Raw genomic sequence first — 9,929 nt, forward strand, 5'->3', positions numbered from 1 at the left:
GTTGTTAATCAACAACTTAGAAAGTATTTAAAGGATATTTCACCTTTGGTAACACGTCCGTCCCCCCCCCCCCCATCCCATACAGACAGTCTCATTGATGTCTGCTTTCGGGGGCCGTGTACCAGGAATCTGTGCAGCTGCTGGATCCCAATTGACTTCAATGGCACTTTTTGCAGAGGCATGCACCAAACACCTGTCTATACCAGTGTGGGTAAACATGGTGCTCAATGGGCGTACGCTTTAAAGTGGAACGCCACTTTCCCAATCAAGACCGATTATTCCTAATCCTCATGCATTAGTAAATACAGTATATAAAAAAAGTATATCATATTTCCTTGTTTTAAACTTTTTTTTACATTTGTTCAGCTACTTTTTGATTTCTTGCCAAGGCAAAATGATGTCATACATCCCAGGAGTCTTCAGGAGGGGGACAGAGGAGGAGGGTTTTTTTCAGCTAAGCACACCCACCTGCATGCATGCTTGAGCTAAGCGCAAATGGATTCCAGGAAATAAATGCTACATTAATCATTAACCCTACATCAACCCTTATTTAAGAAGTCCAAAGCCACAAATGATAGGTAAGGGTGTTTTTCAAAGTGTTTCTCAACAAAATAAAGCATGGAGAAATGGATGGATGCTTTGAATATTACAAATTAATTAAATCGTGTTTTTAGTTTGTGGTGCTCAGATGCAGTGAAGATCTGAACAAGGCCTTACTTGGTTCATTAGTTGAAAAAGAAAAAAAGTATTTAACTGGAAATGCCTCTTTCCTAAAACATACCTAAACCCAAAACCAAAAATGTAATATATTGCAATTGTCCTCAGATGTGGGGGCTACATTAATTGTGTTTTTTAAAGCAGTAGCAAACCGCCGATTTAAAAAGAAAAAATCCCCTGCAAAGCAATGGCATAATGTGCTACCGTAGTATGAATCGCATACCAGCACATTTTGAAATACCTACCTTAGAATGAAGCCCTCCAGCGATGAGCTGTCACTGCCGACAGGGATTCCGTCTGCCCCCAGGCTTCCTTCCAGGCCCATTGGCTCTGGCTGTACGAGTGGCTGGGGCCATGTTAACGTCACTCATGCGCATGTGCGTGGTAGCCCTGGGTTATGGCATGGAGCTCTGAAGGCCTGGCACGGTATGCTTTCAGAGTGCATGCGTTGGTGATGTCACCGGCCACATGCAGTGTGAATATCTCCTAAAACAGTGCAAGTTTAGGAGATATTCACTGTACCTACAGGTAAGCCTTATTATAGGCTTACCTGTAGGTACAAGATCAAAAAATTAGTTTACCACCACTTTAAATATTTTTTTAATAACATAATATAATTCCTGTCTTAGGATTCATGCATACAGACACAAAAAAATGTGGAGTTTTTATTCAGTAATTTTCTTTACTGATCTAAATGCAGATGTTTTTAGGGGTCAGAAGTAAATGACACAGTTCAGGAAACTCAGGAATTCAGCATGCTTTGAATGTAACTTTTTGAAAAACAGTGAAAGCAGAACTAAACTCTCTTATATTTTACAGCCACAGAAGCTGCCATCTTGGCCTCTGACCTGTAGTTGCCATGGTGCTGCACATATGATCAGTTATGATACCATTCATTTGACAGCCAACATAAAGTACACTAGTAACAATTGTCACTCAAGGCATGCCTTGAATTAACTGTGTTGGAAAACAGTTAGGCCCCTTTCACACTACCGTGACTTCAAAATTGTGTGATTTTACCGGATTTTTGCTGCGATTTCACGGAATGACTGTGTAACTCGCATCAAAGTTGGATCAAAGTAGTGCAGGGATTACTTTGAAGTCGGCACGACTTGAAGTCATACCAATATGAATGGTTGTCATTGGAAATCATGGGGGAACAACTGGTCATGCTACTTTGCAGTCCCAAATCGTGGGACAAGTCGTACAAGTGTGAAAAGGGCCTTAAAGTGGAACTAAACCCATTGATTTATCAGGTGCAAAAAAGAAAGAAAGTTACATTCTCGGCATGCCAGGAATGCCGTCACATTTCCTTGCGCATTCAACAAATCTATCAAATGGCTGGCGTCATAACTGGTCACATGTGCAGCACCATGGTGGCTTTAGATCAAACAGAGGTTAGGACAGCAGACTCCTTGACTGAAAAAGAAAAGAGGGTTTCGTTTTGCATTAAAGTTTAACTATGGGCAAACATTTTTTATTTATTTTTTTATTTGGAGTGAAGTGGAAAGGTATTAGAAAACTAGAGGTGCACTGTAATGAAAATTCTGATGTCCAAACCGAAAATTCGGGATGCACTTGGTCGAAACCGAAATTGAACCAGTTTTAAAAAAATATATATATTTTTTTTTCCTGTTTAACAAGGCGTATAGAAACAATAAGCATAACTTACAATCAGTAAAAGCCAGTAATAGGTAGTGCATGGAAAGGTATAAGTGACAAGTCTGTAGAACACCAGCGTCTGTGGATATTGCAAGCCTTTCCAGGGGCTGAGTGTAAGGTGCGGAATATTGTCTAGCATCCTCAGGCACCCCAACTGGGAGCAGACTGCGCCAAGAGGGGAAGACAATACATCTAGTCATTGAGTATTTATTTGAGCAATTGAAGTGAAAGGAACAATAGATTTCAGCAAAGAGGTGGGAGTAGTACTGTCAAAGTCTTTGGGATATAGCAGGTGTAATGTGTCATTAATTAAAGCGGGGGTTCACCCTATCGACGAAAAAAAAAAAAAATTTTTTTCTTTTACCATAAAATCAGGCATTGTAGCGCGAGCTACAGTATGCCTGTCCCGAATTTTTTACCCCCGTACTCACCTTGTACGCGTAGATCGAAGATACCGGGGAATGGGCGTTCCTATGGAGACGGAGGATGATTGACGGCCGGCTCTGGCGCGTCACGCTTCTCCGGAAATAGCCGAAATAGGCTTGGTCTTCACGACGCGTGCGCATAGCCTGTGCGCAGGCGCCGTGAAGAGCCGAGACCTACTCCGGCTGTCTTCGGGGAGAGTGACGTGCCAGGGCCGGCCGTCAATCATCCTCCCTCTCCATAGGCACGCCCATTCCCCGCGGGAGCCGAAAAATACGATCTCCGATTACAAGGTGAGTCCGGGGTTAAAAAAATCGGGACAGGCATACTGTAGCTCGCGCTACAATGCCTGTCTCGATGGTAAAATCGTGTCGGGGGGGGTGAACTACCGCTTTAACATTCAAAAAATATCATTGAGCCCAGGTTCACACTGGGCTGCGGGAGTGAAGCCGTGCGAGTTCAGCTGAACTCACAATTTCACTCCCACTGGTCAGTCCCGATGTCTGTCGCGATTACAGAGACATCTGTGCAGGTTTCTGCACAGATGTTAATGTAAATGGCAGCCCGAAAATTGTACAGACACTACTTTTTGAAATCGGTGCAGAGTCACACCGATTAGGATGGTGCCATTGCCAGCAATTGCCGCCGATTTTACACGTCAAATCGCACCAGTGTGAACCAGGGCCGAAGGCCAAGTGGCCAAATAAAGGAAAGCAAGGAGGAATGGCCCATTTTAAGTTACATCGAGGTGAGCGGGAATGATATGGGCTTAGAAAACATTAAAGTGGAGTTCCACCCATAAATATAACATTACATCAGTAGTTTTAAAAAAATGTCATTAGTCCTTTAAGAAAAAAAATTTTTTTTTAGATGCCTTCAAAGTGTTGTTGCTAGGCAGAATAGTTAATCTTCCCACTTCCTGCACCTAGGTGCTTAAGCTTCCTAACCTACACCGCACAGACTCCTGGGAATGTAGTGGGTGTAACTTTCCAGGAGTCTGTGCACTCCCCAGTCTCGAATAATCATGCGACTTGGACAGTACAGGTGCTGAAACCTGATATGAAACCTATTACACTGCTTGTGCAGCACTGAGCATGTGCAAGATCTGCAAGGCTGAAATCCAGGAAGTCATACAGTCTGGCTTCATGATGCCCACACTTAAGATGGTCCCAGTCAATGGCTTTGGCATGGCAGAGTGAGGAGTAACACGCTCGCAGCTCCCTGACCCTCCACTCAACCACCCAGCTAAGAATTCAAACCGAATAGCTCCCTGAGCCCAGCCTAGTAAGTGTAGTCCATCTGGGATGAAGAAGAGGGAGAAAGCGGAGGAACAAAAACAAAAAATTATATATATTTCCCCCGCACACGAGCCGCGCTGACTAGGCTGCAAACAGCAGAATCACGTGGTGTAGCAGCCGGTGGGGAGGAGCAGCAGAGGCGCTTGGAAGCTTGCGCAGTGAAGAGACACACAGACCCAAAGCACTGGGGGAGCTAGCACTATCCATCCCACAAGAGCAGGTGGATATGGAGGGGGTGAGGCAGAGTGAGCAAGGGGGGTATGAGGATAACCCCCGGGGGGGCCAAGACGGAAGGCTACAGGGAGCAGTAACAAGAGACCCTTGTGATATGGACCTCAGAGCATTGCTACAAGCCCTGCCGACTCGTGCAGATATAGAATCCTTGCCGACCCGTGTGGACATAGAATCCATGATGACACGCTTGGAGGAAATGCATCGCATGGAGTGGAACCAGGTACAAACAGAGGTTGAGCACCTTTCAGAGAGACCGACAGGAGAGGAAGGCCAGGTGGCTACTCCAGCAGCTGGAACAGGTACAGAGCCTACAGACTGTACAATGGCAGATGGAGGAACTTAAAGATCGTAGTCACGGCCAAAACATGCAGTTCAGGGGATCTCTGAGACCGTAGGAAGGGAGGCATTGCAGGCAACAGTCCTAGCAATGTGTCAGCAGCTAGCCATCCCTGCTCCACCCCAAGCACTGGCATTTGAGAGAGTGTACAGAGCTTTGGGTCCCCCCTCAGTGAATGTAGATAGACCAAGAGATGTTATAGACCGGTTTCATCAGTACGCACACAAAGAACTAAGAAAAAGCAAGGCCTGGGAAAAAGGCAATATAGAATTAGATAGATCCGGTAAAACTTTTACCCTGACTCCATCGCGTGCCACACTGCAGCGCAGGGCAATGTTACGCCCGCTCTTGGATAAAACTAAATGGGGAGAACCTACCAGTGGGGGTACCCCATTTCATTAAAAGTAAAAAAAAACTCCCTTACATTCACTCTGTGGCATCTGGGAGAATAACCAGACCTGTTCTCTTTCATGGAGATGGAAGCTATAGAGATCCCGAATTAGCTGCAGCAAATTCCAGGATCCCTAAGAAAATGGAGACTATGGGGGGTAGGGGATTCACTGTATCAAGGAGAAGGGGAGAAGAAAGAAACAAAGACCCTACCCCCCTAATGTAAAAGACGACAGGAGACATGTCTAGGGCTGGACTCAAAGAGAAACCCAAGAGGAACAAGAGGGTTTGTTGCATTATGAGGTAACTACCAACCCATTGGGGATGGTTATAGCTGGGGCTGACCTACCCCCCCCCCCCCAGGGGTTTCCTAGGGGAGCACGAGGGGACCTTTTTTTTTGGTATAAGTGATAAAATTCGAACACTTAAAAAGGGGTAAAAGGAGATAAGATATGCTGTAATATGAGATATTTGTGGTTATTTTTTTTCGATCCGTAATCCTATGTACACGTACCCCCCCCCCCAGAGTGAGAGGGTGCGTTGGAGGAGAGGAGACTGCCCCCCTCCGCCTCCCCACTTATGGACTTGGTATACACTAGATATTTTTTTCCCCTCTCTCTATGGGGGAGGGTTTAGACTGGATACTGTATGATAAATGACCTTTGTGGAAGGGTATGTGACAACAAGAATGGTGGGTTATAAATAAGAGAAGATGTTAACAGAGTACTAGAGGGAACCAACTGGATAGGGTTTCCTACAAATACATGGAATATTCCAGAAGGTGTAAAGGCCTGAATAGGTAAAAGGGAAAAAGTCCAAGTGGGTGGGGTAACGGCATCACAGACTCATTTTGGATAGCTTTAGGGACCCCCATCTCCCCACTGGCACAGTGAAAAAAAAGTGCAGAAGCATTTCTCTTTTGGCAAAGCCGATCAAAGAGAAATCTTTTTCAGCTCCCTGCCAGCAAACAAAGCAATAATGCCAGCAATACCTGATTTCAGAGTGCGGCTCACGCGATCGAGCGGCTCTCTCTTCTCACCGTCTGACAACTACATTGGTTGGACCTCAGTTGGGATGAGAGGAGGAGAGAGCCGGCCAGTCACGTGAGTGATGCTCTGAAATCAGGTATAGCCAGCAATTTTTTTTTATAAAAACAGAGAGAGGGGTACCTGTCATTAGGAAGCAAACAGGATTATATAAGATATTTCAGTAGCAGGAGGGGAGGGGGCACTTGACACAGAGAGGCAGGGAGGGACAGGAGAGCTGCGGATGCCAGATGCATGTAAACTGACCCGGTGTCAGGGCTCAGCAGCCATAATGCACCGTGGTCAGTTTACAGAGGGGAGGGTATAGCCAGGCAGGGTCAGCCAGGTTTTTTAGGTGATACAGGGGGCCAAATTACACAGCGCAAGCACTGTGGTGTATAACATGCTTAAAAGGGACAGAATCGTTTTTACTTTAGGGTAACAAACACTTCAATGTGATAGTTGTGCAACAGTCAATAGCCAAAGTCGCACCCTTTCAAAGTTGCATCAAAGTCACAATGTAAAGCTCACGGCTTTGAATGGAGCCTAAAGTTCGGCGGTTATTTACTGTGAGCTGGCAAGCGCTTTTATTGCAGAGGAGACAGACAATAAGTTGCACCTCCCTGCTTACTCTCAGCATTTCACGGCATGTAAACTGAGCCACACATGCACATCTCAGCTTACAATAGCCGGCCTGATCCCTGTGTGTTGAGAGGTCTAGCTCCTGCTTGTGCGCAGGAGTGACATCATTTTGGCCCAGCCATAAAGATAGCCAAAAACCGCCACACACAAGAAGATTCTGACGAGGGAGGGGGCTGTTGAAGGAAAGGGGAGTAAAGTTGCCTTTAAATTTGCTTCAAGGGTTTGTAAAGGTTATTTTTTGTATTTTTTAAATTACAAACCCACTCTGTGCAATGGAATCGCACAGAGCGGCAGGGAACCTCCTCTTTTTGAGTCCCTGTCGGTGCTCCTGGTAGGGTTGCCACCTCCTCCCTTTAAACCCGAACATGTTAATTACACAAGTTCTAAGGCTACTTTAATGCAGATAAGGGACCAAGTCAGTCTTGCTACCACCTTAATCAGCCATAGAACCTGTGTAATCAACATGTGTTCGGGTTTAAAGGGATGAGAGGTGGCAACCCTAGCTCCTGGCCCCTCCTCTGACCAGTGTCTTCATGGGAAGCTGCTTCCCATGTGAGCTCCCATTGACACAGATAGCGGGACTCAGTCCCCAAACCCCCCCCCCAGTGCTCTGTCACTGCCTTTGATTGACAGCACTGGAAGCCCCAGCAAAGCCAGCAAGACCCAGAATGAAGGGGACGGCGCTGGATCGAAAGGGGTGTCAGGTAAGTAAAGGGGGGCTGAGGGGGGTGATGCTGACACTTAAACATTTTTTACCATAATGCAAGGAATGCATTAAAGCGGAGTTCCACCCAAAAAAAATAAAAAGTCAGCAGCTACAAAAAGTGTAGCTGCTGCCTTGTTAGGCCTCGTGCACACTGGACGTTAAAAATTTCATAAAAACGCCAGTAACTTTGCAGTGATTTTTCAATAGTGTTTGAGGTTTTTAGCGTGTGTTTTTTTTTTTTTTTTTTTCTTTCAATGGATCAAAAGCGTTAACCTCTGGTGAGTGACGTTTTTCCAGCTGTAAAAACGCTCAAAAACGTCTCTCAGAACCCACTCTTTTTTTTTTACTGCTCAAAAACGCCACTGAACAAAACTGCTGATAACATCCTATGTGTTCATGAACTCATAGGATAACATGATGGAGACATTATTCACTGAAGAAAAAAAAAAAAGTCTACAGCCAAAAAACAGCTGCTGTAAAAATGTCCAAAAAAGTCCTGTGTGCATGAGTCCTAATAATCGGATACTCGCCTATTCCCACAGTCCAGCGATGTGGGCGTACGAAGCCCAGCTCCTCTACCCCTCCTCTCCACGGCACCGGCATTCTTACCATGGGCGCATGGCTGCTGCGCTGTGAATGACCGGGCAATCTTCAGGGACCTGTGATGTGTCCCAAAAGATTGCAGGGGGGGGGGGTAAACTTCCATTTTTGGTTGGAACTCCGCTTTAAGGTAAAAAATGTTTAGACTTGACAACCCCTTTCAGGTTTTGAAACCACTTCCTCCTGTTGTTATCTGCCACTTGGGGACATTCACTTTGTGCTGATCGTTAGATATAAAAATTAGAGAAAAAAAATCAGAAATTCTTTAAAGCGGTGGTTCACCCTCCATAGCAGCATTTTAGCATAAAATGAGGCATAGTAGCGCGAGCTACAGTATGCCTGTCTTGATTTTTTTATCCCCGTACTCACAGTGCAATCCTACATTGAAGATTCCGTCTCCCCGCGGGGAATGGGCGTTCCTATCCAGACGGAGGATGATTGACGGCCGGCTCTGGCACGTCACGCTCCCCGAAGACAGCCGGAGTAGGTCTCGGCTCTTCACGGCGCCTGCGCACAGACTATGCGCAGGCGCCGTGAAGAGCCAAGCCTATTTCGGCTATTTCCGGAGAAACGTGACGTGCCAGAGCCGGCCGTCAATCATCCTCCATCTGGATAGGAACGCCCATTCCCCGCGGGGAGACGGAATCTTCAATGTAGGATTGCACTGTGAGTACCGCCCTAAAAAAATCAAGACAGGCATACTGTAGCTCGCGCTAATATGCCTCATTTTATGCTAGAAGAAATTTTTTTTTTGTTTTTTTGTTTATAGGGTGAACCCCCGCTTTAATTGTCACCAGAACAGGAAGAGAGTGGAAATTGGCATTACTGCAGCATTTCCAATCACTTTGGAGAGATGATTTGTACTCACTTCCTGTTGCTTCTACAGAACAGGAAGTAAAGGGAAATCTATCCAATGGGACGCAGATGGATACATAAAAACCTGGCACTGCTCTGAACCCATCCTGCTGTGTTCAGAATGAAAGGAGGTTTTGGATTTCGATGCAATTGAAGATACAAAACACATGAGCAGTATTTGATAGGCAGGTGTATAGGAGAGAAGACATGAGTGCAGAGCGGCTGAGTTATTACTAATGATTATGTGAATGTCACTGATGGATGGATCACCTTGTATGAACTCCTGTAATCGGCTCATGGTGGGGGGGGCGGACATGGTGACAGGGGGCGCGCACGCAAGCGCACACACACAAGTTGAAGGACTCCAGGCGGACAATAGCTGGAGGGGACGCCCTACGTCTCACCCCACAGCACGGAATGTAAACATGGAGCGCCTGCAGCAGACAAGCATCTCTCACACACAATGCCAGCAGCGCGTTCCCGCACCGAGGACGTGACGGCAAGCAGCGGGCACTGCCCCCCTGGCACCCCGACCCTCCCCAGCACTTCAATGGCACACTGGTGAACCCTCAAGTCATTTACCTGTCTGAGAACAACGGCTAATAGCAGCCACAGGAGTCCTCCCCGAGAGCGCGCAGCGCGTTCCCCACAAAGGCAAGCAGGTGCACGACACCGGCTGGACCCGCCTGCCTTACGTCACGGGGCACGGGCCTCCAATCAGAACACCGAAGGCTGTTGCACCTGCGTCCATTGTTCCAATTGGAAAAGGCCAGGGGAGTGTTTCTGGCGTCACTGGGCGCCGTAACTGTGAGGAGGCCGTGGTCTGTGTTACTGTGTAGCGGAAACGGGGAAGGAGAGTGAATGCGCAGTAACTGTCCTTCCTCCCCTAGTCACCTGTCTGTTAGGACATTGTATCGTTCTAGAAAAATGGCCCATGCACTCTACTACATGAAGTGGGACACATTTTTCACTAAGTGCATGGTGGACAGTCCAAAATGTGGGTTATTTTAATAGTTCACTCTATTCAGTGCAGTGACAAA

The 9,929-nt window shown here is 46.5% G+C and overlaps 1 protein-coding gene across 1 annotated transcript in view; it reads right to left on the reverse strand.

The window, feature by feature from the left end:
- The window catches only part of LOC120931981 (RAB3A interacting protein), a 73,382-nt gene extending 63,802 nt beyond the window's left edge, over nucleotides 1-9,580 (reverse strand). Inside the window, exon 1 of the mRNA XM_040344017.1 lies at nucleotides 9,472-9,580. The gene's annotated coding sequence lies outside the window, so the exon portion shown is untranslated. The remainder of the gene's footprint in view (nucleotides 1-9,471) is intronic.
- Between the last annotated feature and the right edge of the window lie 349 nt (nucleotides 9,581-9,929).

Source organism: Rana temporaria, chromosome 3 (genome assembly GCF_905171775.1).
Source record: "Rana temporaria chromosome 3, aRanTem1.1, whole genome shotgun sequence".
Taxonomy (NCBI): domain Eukaryota; kingdom Metazoa; phylum Chordata; class Amphibia; order Anura; family Ranidae; genus Rana; species Rana temporaria.